We start from the raw sequence: 18,383 nt of genomic DNA on the forward strand, positions 1-18,383 counted from the left end.
CACATGTCCAACTGTTTAATTTTTCAGTACTTTTTGCACAACTTGCTGTTGTGCTTAATGGCAAAATTCACAACAGGTGTTTGATCCATAAATCGCCCAATAAATTCCCTGGTTCAATGAGAATCAGTATTTAAACAGTCCTCATCATCATGCTGTTCACATTTTGATATCATGAGACCAAGACAACACCTAACAATTGATCAACAGTACCTCGCCATTGCGAGGCTTCAAGCAGGACGTTCTCAGACGGAAGTGGCTACTGAGCTCAGAGTGTCACAGAGTGTCATGAGCAGGTTGCAACAGAGATACAGAGAGACTGGACGAGTCACAGAAAGGCATAGAAGTGGACATCCTTTGGCCGCATCCCACACTGATGACTGCTTCATTGTGAACAATGCCCTGCGGAACCGGATGATGAATGCCACACAACTCCAGGCACATTTAAGCATGGTGACAGGCACCCAAGTGTCACGTCAGACCATTCAAAACCGTTTACATCAGCATTGCCTGCATGCTAGACGACCTGCAAGGGTACCTGACCACACCACCAGGCACAGAAGTCATTGTCTTGCATGGGCCAGGGAGCATCTATGCTGGATGAAGAACCAGTGGGCCTCAGTGCTTTTTACTAATGAAAGTTGATTCACGCTGAGCAGAAATGATGGCTTCTAACGATGTTGGAGACATCAAGGAGAGCGTTATGCATTAGCCACTGTTGTCACCAGATGAGCCTTTGCTGGTGGTGGTGTTACAGTGTGGGCTGGTGTGCCTAGTCAATACAGAACTGCCCTACACTTTTTGAATGGGACAGTGACAAGCCTATACTACTTGAGTAACATTAATCCGGTCATTATGCCTCTACATGAACAACACAGGCCTAATTTCATCTTCATGGATGACAATGCACCAGCTCATCGACGTCGCATCATTAGGGAACGGCTGCTGTAGACTGGGGTACCTCAAATGGAGTGGCCTGCAATTTCTCCAGACCTGAATCCCATTCAAAACCCTAAGGGATCAGCTGAGTCACTTTGTAGAGTCTTGTAACTCTATACCCCAGAACCTCAATGACCTAATGACCGCCATTCAAGAAGAGTGGGATGCCATGCCTTAGCAGACAATAAGACGACTTGTGAACAGCATGAGACATCATTGTCAAGCTGTAATTGATGCTCAAGGCCACATGATAAGTTATTGAGACATTGACATTTTTTGTGTGGGTATACCCATCACTGTTGGCTTTTGTTTCAATACATTGTTTGAGATGAGGAAATCACCATTGCATGCTTCTACTTAAATGCCCTACTTTCATGATATAATATCACTGTAGTGTGAACTTTTTACATTTTCCATAAATTTCACCAGAAAGCTAAACATCTCTAACTTTTTGTGCATAGGGTATATTAGAAAAATAGATTTCAGAAAAAGAAAGGAGTGAGCACTCACACCATCTGGACCATAGGATACAATATTTAATAAATGGTATGCAAATAAATCTCAATACATTCAAATATAAAATTTCATAAAATGATGGTTGGCGCCAACATAAAATCACACTGGCAAATATAATTAATTAAACACTGGCAGATGGAAGTTGCACAATCTTTGCGTGCTTGGTAATAGCACTTGGACCGCAGACCGCGGTCAGCAGTTCGAATGTCCCAATCAGAAGTAAATATGACTCCAAGTTAATACTCGAGTGTCCTCATAAATATTAATATACCTTCCGATGTAAAAGTCTCTCCACAGTTGATCCGGTATAGCCGCACAGGGCTATAAATAAGACCACTCAATATAAAGTTCAGGTTCCTACCTTATCCCCAGTTGTTCCAAATCGCCACGCTGAGCCGTCCTGCCACGAGAAGCGAGTGATGCCAGCCGCTTCGGCGTCTCACGTAGCAAATCTCGGGCTGCTGACGTCACGATAACGCGGGATCACAAGATTCTGGTGACTGGAAGAGAAGCGCCCACCTAACCCACTGGATCCGGATGAAAGATATTGCATGGCCATGCGATAACTAACTGCACCAATACCGCTCTAGGATATAGGAGACAACTACAGGTTCCACCAGCGATTTACCATTCCCATTAGCCGAATCTTGTGATCCCGCGTTATTGTGACGTCAGCAGCCCGAGATTTGCTACGTGAGACGCCGAAGCGGCCGGCATCACTCGCTTCTCGTGGCATGTGCTTTTATTTTTGTTTAGCAAGGGATTAGTTAGGACTGTTGGTGGCCTGGACTACGATGCGCATGTCCATTTAATGTATGTGTCACGGATGAGGTATAGGAGGAAACACCAAACTGACAACCAGGAGGGAAAGGAAAACCACTAGGCCTCAACGCTAGGGACAGGAAAAGGTCACCTCCTAGTAACCCTTCTCCTGGCCCTGACTCCTAACCATATGGGCACCCCTTAAAGGTAGAAATTCCCATACCCTGGAACCTGGTACCCTGAAGACCCTAGAGAGCCCTAAGAATATTTTCAGGGCTAAGGCAACCCATTCCTTCCCCGATGAAGGAACAGGCGTCTCCCTGAGGCCTACTAACAACAAGCTAGGAAGGGAAAACAAAACACAAACAAAGGCGACACTTAACTTCTGTAGTGATGGACGAACAGAAACCCCAGAGACGACCTCACACCAGCTCAGCCAAACCCAAATGAAGCTATCTACCGCACAGTGAGAAGGGTGGGGCCATACTAAATAGGGTAGAGTAATGATTAATAAGCTACACCTGAAACAGGGAATGAGGTCACAAAAAAACACTGAATAAAGAGTAATCAAAGAGACTGTTAGATTCCTCCACGCTCCAGTCTCCTTGATCTCCTGACATCTGTCACAGAAGTGACTGTGACAGTATGAGACCTCCATGTCATACTGACGCACAGTAACTGTTTCATTAGCTATACATGTTGCTGCAATGCACAGTGATCTACACCGAGATACACTGACTTTACCTGCAGACCAGGATATTGCTGATTTCACGCGTTGCATGACAAATTAATTCGGAATTCTTGGTGAAATTTGTCAGAGCGCCCAAATTGAATTTTTGAAAAATTTGCTCTTCTCTACCTATAAGCCTAACTATGCACCCACTCTGACAAGAACAACCCTGTCCGAAACCACACCTTAGATATGGTCCTTAACCCTAGCAATGCCTGACATGCTATGTTTCTATCCAAATGGCTGGACTCTTCAGGGGACCTATTACCTTACTAATGATATTGCTATGTACAAAAAATAGAGGAAAACAAGAAGTAGAGAAGTGTCATATCTATAGCCTCACTACCCCCTATAAGTCTTTATTTGGCCAGTCAGTGGACTGTAAAATGTGGGGGTCGTTGTCCGTCTCCAGGATTTGGAGTATACTGTTTCTGCACATACAGCGTCTTTTAAAAATTGCGCCTTCTGTGCGCACTCCCAGTGTTACATGATACATCTTTGTGCCATGTAAAGAGCCGATGAAGAGGTCGCTAAATAGTTGCAAGTCCAATTTATGTATGAGATAGCCAACATGATTGTCTATAAAATGATGGTAGTCTCACATTCAAAGCTGTAGTGGATGGTGAAATATAGAGCCTTAAAGTCAAAAATTCAAACCATTGTTACCCTTTTGCTCGTCAGTGTATATTTAAATTTATATATATATATATATATATATATATATATATATATATATATATACAGTACAGACCAAAAGTTTGGACACACCTTCTCATTCAAAGAGTTTTCTTTATTTTCATGACTATGAAAATTGTAGATTCACACTGAAGGCATCAAAACTATGAATTAACACATGTGGAATTATATACATAACAAACAGTGTGAAACAACTGAAAATATGTCATATTCTAGGTTCTTCAAAGTAGCCACCTTTTGCTTTGATTACTGCTTTGCACACTCTTAGCATTCTCTTGATGAGCTTCAAGAGGTAGTCCCCTGAAATGGTTTTCACTTCACAGGTGTGCCCTGTCAGGTTTAATAAGTGGGATTTCTTGCCTTATAAATGGGGTTGGGACCATCAGTTGCGTTGAAGAGAAGTCAGGTGGATACACAGCTGATAGTCCTACTGAATAGACTGTTAGAAGTGGTATTATGGCAAGAAAAAAGCAGCTAAGTAAAGAAAAACGAGTGGCCATCATTACTTTAAGAAATGAAGGTCAGTCAGTCAGCCGAAAAATTGGGAAAACTTTGAAAGTAAGGGCTATTTGACCATGAAGGAGAGTGATGGGGTGCTGCGCCAGATGACCTGGCCTCCACAGTCACCGGACCTGAACCCAATCGAGATGGTTTGGGGTGAGCTGGACCGCAGAGTGAAGGCAAAAGGGCCAACAAGTGCTAAGCATCTCTGGGAACTCCTTCAAGACTGTTGGAAGACCATTTCAGGGGACTACCACTTGAAACTCATCAAGAGAATGCCAAGAGTGTGCAAAGCAGTAATCAAAGCAAAAGGTGGCTACTTTGAAGAATCTAGAATATGACATATTTTCAGTTGTTTCACACTTGTTTGTTATATATATATAATTCCACTTGTGTTAATTCATAGTTTTGATGCCTTCGTAGTCATGAAAATAAAGAAAACTCTTTGAATGAGAAGGTGTGTCCAAACTTTTGGTCTGTACTGTATATATACAGTGACGAGCAAAAGGGCAACAATGTTTTGTACTTTTGACTTTCAGGCTCCATATCTCACCATCCACTACAGCTTCAAACGTGAGACTACCATCATTTTATAGACAATCACCTTGGCTATCTCATACGTAAGTTGGACTTGCAACTATTTAGCATATGATTAGTTATGCAGATTCTTGTCATGTAACTGCATTGTTACTGTTTTGCACCTGAAATTCTAAATTTGAATTATTTTGTAAATCCCTCTTTGGCTTCCAACATTGCCTGAATCCTTCTGGACATGCTCTTGATCAGATTCAAGCATGTCTTGACTAAGATCTGTTCCCAGGTCTCTTCTACACGTTCCCAATGTTGGTGCATACTGGTCGACTCATTTGGGTACAAATACAACTTTTTCTTCAACTCTACCCACAACTGTTTATTTGGGTTGAGGTCAGAGGACTGTGGGGGCCAATCCAGCACCTCTACTTCATTGTCATTGAAACATTTCTTCGGCAATCTCGACACATGCTTAGGGTTGTTGTCCTGCTGGAACACTATGTCATCCTTCATAGTGGGCAGATCTGTCAGGGGGCACCTGACACAATTAAACAGGAACTGCAAGTCCTGCTGTATCAGTGCAGTTCTGAGGTTAGAAGGGCCCAAGGACCTGGCTGTGATGACATCATTGTAGGTACATCACCCCCTGAGAGTACAAGAACTGCACTGATAATGCAATCCCTACTGTATCAGTGCAGTTCCGAGGTTAGGAGGACTGAAGGACTTGGCTGTAATAATATCATCACAGGTCCTTCACCCCCTGAGGGTACAGAGGAGAACTGCAGGAGAAGCACTCTAACTTTACCTCCAGAGTCACTGCTCCTGCCAATCTGTGAAAGAGGTAATTTGAAATGGGGACAGTGGTACTGCTAGTCGGGGACGGAGGGTTGGTTAGAGAGACAATGTTACTGCCCAATGGGGAGGAGTAGTTAGGGGGACAATGTTACTGCCAGTAGGAAAGAGGTGGTTAGGAGGCCAATGTTACTGCCAGGGGGAGGAGTGGCTCTGGGGACAATACTGCTGCTAGTGGTGGAGAGGTGGTCAGGGGACAATGTTACTGGGAGCTACTTTGTGCTGCAGTGTTTTTTATTTGGTGCTGTTATGGAGGTATTTTGTGTTGCACTGTGGTATCTAATGCTTTTGAAGTATTTTATGCTTCACTCTGGTATTTATTTGGTGCCGATGGGATGCTATTTTGTGCTGCATTGTAGTAGTTATTTGGCGTGGTTAGGGAGGTATTATGTGCTGCATTGTGGCATTTATTTGCGGTTGTGGAGGAGTTAATTTGTGCTGCACAGTGGTATCTCACGCTTATGGGGAGGTATTTTAAACTTTATTATGGTATGTGTTGCCATTGGTGAGGTAACATATGTCCCTGACCATATGGTTAGGTATTTCTGTGTTGCACTTTTATTTCCTTTCTTGTACTGATGGTTTGCCTAGGCTAGGGGCATGGACAAGTAACGCAAAATCTGCTGCAGCATGCATTACACGCCACTATCTTTACGCAATAACATATATGTGCCAATGGGCTTTGTGGCTGGCATTGACCCCTGTGCAGTACAGAAAGACACAGGGAACATATTTTAAACTCATTGCTGAAGGTCTCATAGTGGAGTTAGGCCTCATGCCAAGTTATGGTATGAGGGCCCATGATAACATGCAACACCCGTGGCTCCTACTGAGTCAGTAGTGAGACCAGGAAGATGTCTCAATACCTTTGATAGTTGATAGACATCTCACCATGTATGGCCAGCTAGGTAGAGAGAGAGAGCCATACACACTCAGGCTCTCAAGCTCATGGACAAATCTTTAATGGTTAAAGTGGGCAAATGTTTCTACATTCTGTGTCACAGAATTGTACATTCAGACATGAATTCTATTACTTCTCTGATGAGATGATCGTTTAATTCTTTTGAAAGCTTGGCTACATTTGTGACTTAGATGCTTTCTGAAGCGAGCAGCTGTAATAGGTGACATTTTATGCTAATAGCTCGTCATTTGCAGCCTGCCTGAGAGACCCTTGTGTTATTCAATATATTTTTTCTTAAGAGAGTTTTTGAGTTGGTAGACACAAATGAGTCATAACATTTAAGCTCTCTATCACATTCTCAGCTGTTACAGTTATTACCCTGAAGGGCATTGAGATAGTGATCTTGAGATAAGTATCTATATGATGGTTAAATGTACAATTCTTATGTGGTCCCAATTACATTTGTAACTTGAAAGCACGCTACACTTTATCACTTTTTCCTGTGGCAAAATTGAAACTGTGAAAGATCGATTTGCTTCTGACTCTTGAAAAAAAAAAAAAAAAAAGAATATTATTCCAATGATTGAGATCAAAGATTATTTTCTTTACAGAATAATGGAAGTTTAGCTTGTATTTACTTTGCGAGAATGGCGGTGAGGTGGTTATACAGCTAGAGTGTTCGTACTACAATCAAAAAGAAAAATGAGTATTGTAGGAGAAGCTGTGTTGCATCTAATTGCTTGTATTATGGAGAATCCACTTGAATATGTATCATATAGGAGCAGCTAGTTTGTTAATATACAAAACATTTATTCTACATAATAGTATCCAAGTACTCTTAGGAGGGCGTTTAACTCTTTTGTGAAGGAACTTCACTGCTACCTTTTTCAAGGAGCATGAAGGTTGATGACAGATTTACTTAATCTAAATTAAATATATAAATATAAAGGTTTCAGGGGTGAATTCCGAAAGTCTGTGTTCCTAATAAACACTAGCGCCATCTACAGTGCACAAAATTTCAGGGTATTGCAAAAGGTGGTACTCTGCAGCTTGATAATAAGTTGTGCTTGCATGCACACCTTTTAATCAGAACATATCATTACAACTTTTAAAAGGAAACACTCACTTCTTCCAAGCAGCTCCATTCCAGGGGCAACAGTCCTGTCCCTGCTGCTTCTGATTCCCTGTGGGCAGGAAGTATGATGACGCATCCTTCATCATGTGCCACTGATTTAGCCGGTCCCTGCCCTCCGCTGTCAGGTGCCACACACACAGCACATGGACCCATAGAAGTAAAGTGGTGCTGTTCATACCTCTAAAAAAAAATCAGAGCCACACATTACACAGACTGGAGACCATTGGAGACAACTGAACCTGACCTTTCACCAGGTCAATATCCTCCAAAGACATATAGACCTAACTGCCATGTTATGGACGTCTGAATGAGGCCTTAGGCTGTGTGCCTAGTTTTTGATGCTGACTTTTTTCACTTTATTTTTGACATACTTTTTTTTTTTTTGCATTATTTAATGTGCCTCTGTTTCAGATAATATATTGGGTCATTTTAATGAGTGGTACTCACCTAACGTCAGTGGAATATTATACACTTGTATACCCTCTAACATTCTGAAAACCAAAAAGTTTCTTCCTGTATTTTTGTGTGAAATACGATACAGTCAAATGCAACACAATGTAGACTGCATTTGTCTCAGCATCACCAGTGACAAAGAAAGCATGAAATGGCTCATTCTATTTGGATACTCTGTCAACCTCGTGTCAAGCACCTTTAAATGAGTTGAAGCTCGCTGGCAGGGAACCCATGTGTGAGTTCCTAGGATCCCCCGGGTATCAGAGCACCCTGGTCATTCAATACTTATATAGTTGGAGATTTTCCATTGTGTTACATCTGGTGCAATTAAAAATACCTGCCCGCCACTGGGGTCCATTGTGTTACATCTGGTGCAACTAAAAATACCTGCCCGCCGCTGGTGTCTTTGGACACCATTAAAGGAACACATTATTACAGAAGATTAGAGATTTCCAAGCTGCACATGATAAATCAAATTATAGTACTAGGGCCTCTTTCACACTTGCGTTGTCCGGATCCGGCGTGTACTCCACTTACCGGAATTACACTCCGGATCCGGAAAAACGCAAGTGTACTGAAAGCATTTGAAGACGGAACCGTCTTCAAAATGCTTTCAGTGTTACTATGGCACCCAGGACGCTATTAAAGTCCTGGTTGCCATAGTAGGAGCGGGGAGCGGGGGAGCGGTATACTTACAGTCCGTGCGGCTCCCGGGGCGCTCCAGAATGACGTCAGAGCGCCCCATGCGCATGGATGACGTGTCCAATGCGATCACATGATCCATGCGCTTGGGGCGCCCTGACGTCACTCTGGAGCGTCCCGGGAGCCGCACGGACGGTAAGTACACTGCTCCCCCGCTCCCCTCTACACTTTACCATGGCTGCCAGGACTTTAGCGTCCCGGCAGCCATGGTAACCATTCAGAAAAAGCTAAATGTCGGCTCCGGCAATGCACCGAAACAACGTTTAGCTTAAGGCCGGATCCGGATCAATGCCTTTCAATGGGCATTAATTCCGGATCCGGCCTTGCGGCAAGTGTTCCGGATTTTTGGCCGGAGCAAAAAGCGCAGCATGCTGCAGTATTTTCTCCGGCCAAAAAACGTTCCGTTCCGGAACTGAAGACATCCTGATGCATCCTGAACGGATTTCACTCCATTCAGAATGCATTGGGATAATCCTGATCAGGATTCTTCCGGCATAGAGCCCCGACGACGGAACTCTATGCCGGAAGACAAGAACGCAGGTGTGAAAGAGCCCTAAGCAAAAGGAAGAATATCTTATAATGGCAAGCCATTTGAATGTCATTGAGCTGGGTGTATGCAGCCACATCCTAATTCTTTGGCCTCCCATGCATAGTTTGCACATGAGCTCTTGTGTAGTAGGTTTACTTATCCTCACTCTGTAAAACGTAACCTTTAATGCGACAATTAAAAATTCCCCCCAAAAATCCTAAGTAATAAATACCAAAGAAAACACCAGCAAAACCTGCACTGTCCCTTTATAACCCTACCTAAGGTTGGAACTGCCGCCCTGATAAGGCCGATCCCACTGTCTTCTTTGTTGACCCTATAAAACCCCATTCTTACTGGGGTCTCCAGGTATAGACATGGGATAAAAAAAAAAAGAAGCTAAGTTGACTTGCTATATACTGGATAGATTCTTACAATGTACAGGCTTGCTGTATGGTGGATAAGTAGCTTAGGCCTCTTTCACACCAATGTGTGCGCTCCGTGGCCATATTGCGGACCGCATTTGCAGATCCGCAATACATAGACGCCGTTCCGTGGGCATTCCGCATCACGGATGCGGACCCATTCACTTAGATCGAAAAATCCGGAGATGCGGAATGGTACGGAACAGAAGCATGGAACAGAACCCTACGGATGCACTACAAAGTGCTTCCGTGTGGTATCGACCCGTACTTCCGTTCCGCACATTTTTTTTACGTGACCTATCTTTTTGCGGAACGGGCGGATTGCGGACCCTTTAAAGTGAATGTGTCCACGATCCGCTGCCCCACGGTTGGTGTTCGCGCATTGTGGCCAGCATGGATTTGTACCAGAGTGATGGGAAGAGAAGAGTATGGAAAAGGAAAGGAACTGCTCATGATCCTAAGCATACCACCTCATCAGTGAAGCATGGTGGTGGTGGTGTCATGGTGTGGGCATGTATGGCTGCCAATGGAACTGGTTCTCTTGTATTTATTGATGATGTGACTGCTGATAAACGCAGCAGGATGAATTCTGAAGTGTTTCGGCCAATATTATTTGCTCATATTGAGCCAAATGCTTCAGAACTCATTGGACGGCGCTTCACAGTGCAGATGGACAATGACCCAAAGCATACTGCAAAAGCAATCAAAGAGTTTTTTAAGGGAAAGAAGTGGAATGTTATGCAATGGCCAAGTCAATCACCTGACCTGAATCCGATTGAGCATGCATTTCACTTGCTGAAGACAAAACTGAAGGGAAAGTGCCCCAAGAACAAGCAGGAACTGAAGACAGTTGCAGTAGAGGCCTGGCAGAGCATCACCAGGGATGAAACCCAGCGTCTGGTGATGTCTATGCGTTCCAGACTTCAGGCTGTAATTAACTGCAAAGGATTTGCAACCAAGTATTAAAAATTGAAAGTTTGATCTATGATTATTATTATTATGTCCCATTACTTTTGATCCCTTAACAAGTGGGAGGCACATATGCAAACTGTTGTAATTCCTACACCGTTCACCTGATTTGGATGTAAATATCCTCCAACTAAAGCTGACAGTCTGCAGTTAGAGGACATCTTGTTCATTTCATTTCAAATCCATTGTGGTGGTGTATAGAGCCAAAAACGTTAGAATTGTGTCGATGTACCAATATTTATAGACCTGACTGTATATCATTCATAAGGACATATTGGCTAAAGTCTAATTTTAACATCAGTGTGAGGGTTTAATCATATTTTGTTGATTGCATCCACCACAGTAGTGCACCTATTCTAAATGCAGATTAAATAAAACACATATAATTAATTTGATCATTTAGACCTAATGGGTGCACAGCGTGCATCCTATATATCCAATGGGCCTCTTTCATTAGAACCTTTTTGTCCCAATCTCCCCTTCATACAGGTTCTTCAATCACTTCAAGGGCTAAAAACATTATCTCCTCTGGATTATTGTTCTGACTCTCCTTCACTTGTCTAGCCTGGGGCATATCTCTTTTGTTAGTAATATCACCTACATGTTCCAGAATTCTGGTACAGAGTGGTGAAGGCTCTACTTTCATACGATTGTCCAGTTCTTGGGTGTTTAAATACCCTACCAGGCTCAAAGTGGCTTTTCACTAAGCGATCACGTAAGTGTCAACTCTCCTAAATGTGATGGCAAATTGTTCGGATAGTAGGTCAGCTAATTCCGGATCAGTTTTAAGTAGAGCCAATTATTTTAAGATTATTTTATGGACCTTTGCAGCCTGAGTATAGAGTGTACCAACATTCCATAATACTTCATCTGTCTTGGTGTCAAAAGCCACACACCACTTTTAAAATGTGACTTTTCAAAATATAAACCTGATTATCCGCCTATTTCTCTCTATTTGCGACATTTTAACACCAATGGCACTAAAATGCGACTTTTTAAAACTAAAATGCCCCATTTCAGCCCCCTGCCAGACCACACTTGAGACATTTGAAAAATATTTGTGACTTTTGTGGATATTTGCGACATTTACAGTGGTAAATTGTGACTTTTGTCTCTGATTCAGGACATTTTTGTTATTGTTTTGTTTTTGTTGAATGTCAATTTACTGACAAAACCCTGTTGTTTAGTTCATTTATATTATCCTGTTTTAATACTTACCTGTCACTTGTTCCCACGAGTTGGTTTTCTTTTCATAAATGCGACTTTTTGACAAAAAGTCGCATCTTTATTAGGGATGAGCGATTCGACTTTGGATGAAACATCCAAAATTGATACGCATAATATTTTGTTTAAATACTTTGCAGAGCGAGCGCTCCATACAGTATTAGAATGTATTGGCTCAGATAAGCCAAAGTTATTACCACTTGGAACCGAGTTCGGGAAATGTTTTTTTACAGTAGAAATCAATGTATGAAGTTAGTATATGAAGTCTGCGAGACTTCGCAAAGTAATAACTTTGGCTCATAGGAGCCAATACATTCTAATACTGTACGGAGCGCTCGCTCCGTACAGTATTCAAACTAAGTATTATGCAAATCAACTTCGGATGTTTCATCCGAAGTCGACTCGCTCATCTCTAATCTTTATGCCTTAGATGCGACTTTTTACACAAAACACCACCACATAAGTTGGCTTACTTGTCTGCAACAATTTGAGCCATTTCTGCAGATAAGAGGATGATAAATGAGGAGTAATAAGCGCCAATTTGATAGCCCCGCCCACCGTGACATTTAGGGGGACATTCATTAAGCATGTTGCGCCGGAATTATGGTGTAAAATGCACCAAAAAGAATGGTGTTTTGATTTGCACCAAATATATCAACTGTTTTCTCTAGAATTTTGACCACAAAAAATCCATCACGCTAGAAAAAAGTTATAAATGTCAAAGTGGGTGGGGCTATCAAATTGGTGCATATTACGCCTCATTTATCATTCTCTTATCAGCAGAAATAGCACAAATTGTTGCAGACAATTAAGCCAGCTTATGTGGTGGTGTTTTGTGTAAAAAGTTGCATTTTGACAAAAACAAAACAATGACAAAAGCGTCCCGAGTCTGAGACAAATGTCGCAATTTACCTGTGAAAATGTCGCAAATATGCTTCAAAAGTCGCCAAAAAATTTCAAAAGTCGCAAGTTTGTTCTGGGCAGGGAGGTTGCTGAAATGGCGCATTTCAGTTTAAAAAAAGTCGCATTTTAGTGCTATTGTTGTTAAAATATGGAAAATCAAGAGAAATAGGTGGATAATCAAGTTGACATTTCAAAAAGCCACATTTTACAAGTGGTGTGCATCTTTTGATATATGAGGTGAACAGGGGTGGCATTGGGGGGGGGGGGGCAAACTGGGCAAGTGCCCAGGGCCCCCATTGTCTAAGGGGCTCCCTGCTTGAGTGCTGCTGTTCAGCTGAACGTCCGAGGAAGCAAACGGGCGGACAGCTGAACTTTACAATGCAGTGTAAGGTCCCCTCCCTCACATATACAGTTGAAACCAGAAGTTTACATGCACTATATAAAAAGACACCTATGCATGTTTTTCTCAATATCTGACATGAAATCAGAATAAACCTTTCCTGTTTTTGGTCAATTAGGATTACCATAATTATTATTATTTGCCAAATGCTAGAATAATGAGAGAGAGAGAGAGAATGTTTTAAGGCGTTTTTATTACTTTCTGCAATGTCAACAGTTTACATACTGTACACTAAGATTACTATGCCTTTAAACAATTCTGGCCTGCCCATTTGATCATGTCATGTGTTTGGAAGCTTCTGTTAGGTTTATTGGCAAAATCTGAATTAATTAGAGACACATCTGTGGATGTATTTAAATGCACACCTGAAACACACTGCGTCTTTGTGTAGCATCGTGGGAAAGTCTAAAGAAATCAGCCAAGATGTCAGAAAGAGAATTGTGGACTTGCACAAGTCTGGCTCAACCTTGGGTGCAATTTCAAGATACCTGAAGGTGTCTTGTTCATCTGTACAAACAATTATATGCAATTACAAATAAGCTGACCGTGGCATAGAAGGGATTTGCGGCGTGTGAGGGAGCCCATCGAGTCCCTGAGCTGCTGTGGTGAGGACCCGATGGGTGAGAAGGGAGCCCGATGCCGTGCAAAGGCTGCTCAATGCCTTGCACGGCATCAAGACCTGCCTTCTACGGGTGCCGAGGAGATCCAGCCTCAGGCTGGGTCTCCTAGGCAACCTGTTAGTGTATTACTCAGTGTAATACAATACTAGGCAATGCATTACAATGCAGATGTATTGTAATGTATTGCAGAGAGGATCAGACCCCCAAAAGTAAAGTCCCAGAGTGGGACAGAAATAAAGTTAAAAAAAAAGTCAAAAAATAGTTTTTAATTTAAAAAAAATAACGTTTCAAGTAAAAAAAGAAAAAAACGGCCCTTTCCCCTGATATTATAGAAAATATTAGAAAAAAAAAACAAAACACGCACATATTAGGTATTGCCGCGTCTGTAACGACCGGCTCTATAAACATATCACATGATCCACCCCATCTGATAAACACTGTAAAAAAAACAACTTTTAATAAAAGTCATTTTTGTCACCTTACATCACAAAAAGTGCAACACTAAGCGATCAAAAAGGCGTATGCCCCCCAAAATGGTACCAATAAAACCGTCACCTCATCCCGCAACAAAAAAGCTCCTACATAAGACAATCGCCCCAAAAAATAAAAAAAACTATAGCTCCCAGAGCATGGAGACACTAAAACATCATTTTTTTGGTTTAAAAAATGCAATTATTGTGCTAAAGCAAAATAAATAAAAAAGTATACATATTAGGTATCGTCGCGTCCGTAACAACCAGCTCTATAAAAATATCACATGACTTGACCCCTCAGGTGAACACAGTAAAAAAATAAAAAATAAAAACTGTGCCAAAAAAGCTATTTTTTGTCACCTTACATCACAAATATTGCAACACCAAGTGATCAAAAAGGCGTATGCCCCCCCAAAATAGTACCAATCAAATCGTCACCTCATCCCACAAAAAATTAGATCGTACCTAAAACAATCGCCCAAAAAATAAAAAAAACGGACTCTCAGACAGAGACACTAAAATATGATTTTTTTGCTTCACAAATACTATTATTGTATATAAAGTGAAATAAATAAAAAAAAGATATGTTAGATATCGGCGTGTCCATAACAACCTGCTCTATAAAAATATCACATGACCTAACTCCTCAGATGAACACCGTAAAAAAAAAAAAGTGCCAAAAAAAGCTATTTTTTGTCACCTAACATCATTTAAAGTGCAACACCAAGCAATCAAAAAGGCACAAGATGATTGGCAGAAAAATAAAATAAATATGGCGTTCAAAAATGGAGACACCAAAAAATTTTTTTTTCAAAAATTCTTTATTATGTAAAACTGAAACAAACAAAGAAAGTAGACATTTTGATATCATTGCATCCGTAAAGACCTGCTCTATAAAAATAGATCTACCCTGTCAGATAAATGTTGTAAAAAATAAAAACAGTGCCAAAACAGCCATTTTTTGGTTACCTTGCCTCACAAAAAATTAATATAGAGCACTTAAAAATCATATGTATCCTAAAATATTACTAATAAAACTGGCACCTTATCCTCTAGTTTCCAAAATGGGGTCACTTTTGGGAGTTTCTACTGTAGGGGTGCATCAGGGGGGCTTCAAATGTGTCATGTTGTCTAAAAACTAGTCCTGCAAAATCTGCCTTCCAAAAACCATGCGGCAGTCCTTTCCTTCTGCGCCCTGCCGTGTGCCCTTACATCAGTTTAGATGTGGGGTGTTTCTGTAAACCTCAGAATCAGAGTACTAAATGTTGAGTTTTGTTTGGCTGTTAACCCTCGATGTGTTAAAGAAAAAAATTGATTAAAATGGAAAATCTGCCAAAAATGTGAAATTTTGACATTTTATCTACATTCTCCTGTAATTCTTATGGAACACCTAAAGGGTTAACAAAGTTTGTAAAATCAATTTTGAGTAACTTGAGGAGTGTAGTTTCTACAATATGGTATTTTATGGGGGGTTTTAGATTATGTAAGCCCCACAAGGTGACTTCAGACCTGAACTGGTCCTTAAAAAGTGGGTTTTGGAAATTTTCTTAAAATTTTTGGGAATTGCTTCTAAAATTATAAGACTTCTAACGTCCCCAAAAAATAAAATTACATTTACAAAATGATGCAAACATAATAGACATATGGGGAATGTTAAGTAATAAATATTTTTGAGGTATCACTTTCTGTTTTAAAAGCAGAGAAATTGAAATTTCATAAATTGCGAATTTTTTTTATAATTTTGGGTAAATTTGGGATTTTTTCATAAATAAAGGTGAAATATATTGACTAAAATGTATGACTGTCATAAAGTACAATGTGTCACGAGAAAACATTCTCAGAATGGCTTGGATAAGTAAAAGCATTCCAAAGTTATTACCACATAAAGTGACATGTCAGATTTGCAAAAAATGGCCTGAGCAGGAAGGTGAAAACTGGCCTGGGGTACAAGGGGGTTAAAAAGAAATCACACCCTCCACCACAACACAAGCGTATCTTAGACTCACTGTATCGCATAGCTCCACAGCAATACAACTCACAGTAATGTGCGATATGCAAGTACATCACAGATCACCTCAGCAATAAAATGCATAGAAAAGTGCAGTGTGTGAGTATCGCAAGCTCTACAGCAATATAAGTCACAGGAATGTGCAGTTTGTGAGTGTATTACAGATCACCTCATCAATAAAATGCACAGGAATGTGCAGTGTGTAAGTATATCATAGCCAACCCACTTCTTTCCCATAGGGAAGCATTGGGAGGCTATTGCGCATGCGTGGCTTCATAGAGATGCTTTGAATCAATGCATTTCTATGAGGAGTGTTTAGCGTGAATGCCAGTCTTGCATGTTGTGCAACACTGGACTAGGAAGCACCTCTAGTGGCCGTCTGATCAGTGGCCACTAGAGGTGTTCCTTGGCAGTAAGGTAAATACTGCCTTTTTTCTGAAAAGGCAGTGTTTACATTAAAAAGCTTGCAGAGACCATTATATCCACCAGAACTACTACGTTTAGCTGTTGTGGTTCTGGTGACTATAGTGTCCCTTAATATAGAGAATTAAAAAGAATCAGCACAAAAGTATCAAATAAAATGGCTGTATTATTATTCTAAAAATTAAAAAAGCAAAACTTCTGACACAAATATATAGTATTTTGCAGATTACTTTTTTCCCCCCTTCTCCATCCCTGCGCCCCCTTCTCCAACCACCCAGCACCCTTACTCACATAAAACAAGTAATATATATAATATAGCTTACAATGAATGACTGTAAATACTTACAGTTCTGAAGACTCCAGCAGGCTCAGGATCAGTGGTCTGGGCAGGGGGCAGCTGGGCTCAGGGCTGGAGTTCAGGAAGGAGACCTATAAGACGCCCCTAGGTTTTAGAGGGGGACAATAGGAACAATTATATTTTCCATTACACCTCAGGTCAGACCACCAATCAGACCCCCAATGTTAATCAGACCTAAGCTGACAGCCCCAATCAGAACCCCAATGTTAATAAGACCTCAGCTCAGACCCCAATGTAAATGACCCCCAATCAGACCTCAGATTAGAGCCACATGCCTCTCATCACCCCCATATCAGCCCCCATGCCTCTCATTAGCCCCCATAATCAGCCCTTATGCCTCTCATCAGCCCCCATTATCAGCCCTTATGCCTCTCATCAGCCCCCATTATGCCTCCCAGCCCCCATTATGCCGCTCTCAACCCCCATTATGCCTCTCAGGCCCCCCCATTATGCATCTCAGGCCCCCTATTATACATCTCAGGCCCCATTATGCCTCTCAGCCAGCCCCCATTATGCCTTTCAGCCCCCATTATGCAGCTCTCAGCCCCCATTATGCCTCTCAGGCCCCCCATTATGCCTCAGCCCCCATTATGCCTCTCAGCCAGTGCCCATTATGCCTCTCAGCCCCCATTATGCGCCTCTCAGCCCCATTATGCATTCTTCGACCCCCATTATGCCTCTCATGCGCCCCATTCTGCCTCTCAGGCCCCCCATTATGTCTCAGCCCCCATTATGCCTCTTATCCCCCATTATGCCTCTCAGACAGCCATTATGCCTCACAAAACACTTACCTCTCCTGCTCCTGGACTCCGCCGCTCCTCACCGGCACCGCAATCTTCTTCCTCATGCTGTCAGCTGGCGCGCACAGCGTGACGTCACAGAGCGACTCACGCCGCTCGCATAGTGAAGGATAGGATCGGGACACACACGGAGCCGGCTGGGCGGAGGCAGTGGCCAGCGGGGCCTGATGGGGCCCCCTAGTGTCGGCGGGCCCTCGGTCCATGCCCGAGTGTGAAGAGGGCACAAAGAGGGCATTACAACTGTGAAGGGGCATCAAAATGTGTGGGGGCACCAAGGGATCACCCTGCTGTGAGGGTGCACTTTGGGGTATCATACTCTGTGGAGCACTAAAGGGATATCATACTGTCAGAGGGGCATTAAAGGGCCATCATTATTGTTAGGGGGCAATGAAAGGACATTCTTACTGTTTGGTCAGCAGAAAGGAGATTAGGTGGGCTTGGAGGTGTGGATTATTTTTGTTTTGCAGCTCAGACCTTCATCCTACAGCAGACTCAAGTATGTGGACCTTCACAAAAAGTACTTGAGTACCCCTGGTGTA

The sequence above is a fragment of the Bufo bufo genome, chromosome 3, assembly GCF_905171765.1.
Source record: "Bufo bufo chromosome 3, aBufBuf1.1, whole genome shotgun sequence".
Lineage (NCBI taxonomy): Eukaryota > Metazoa > Chordata > Amphibia > Anura > Bufonidae > Bufo > Bufo bufo.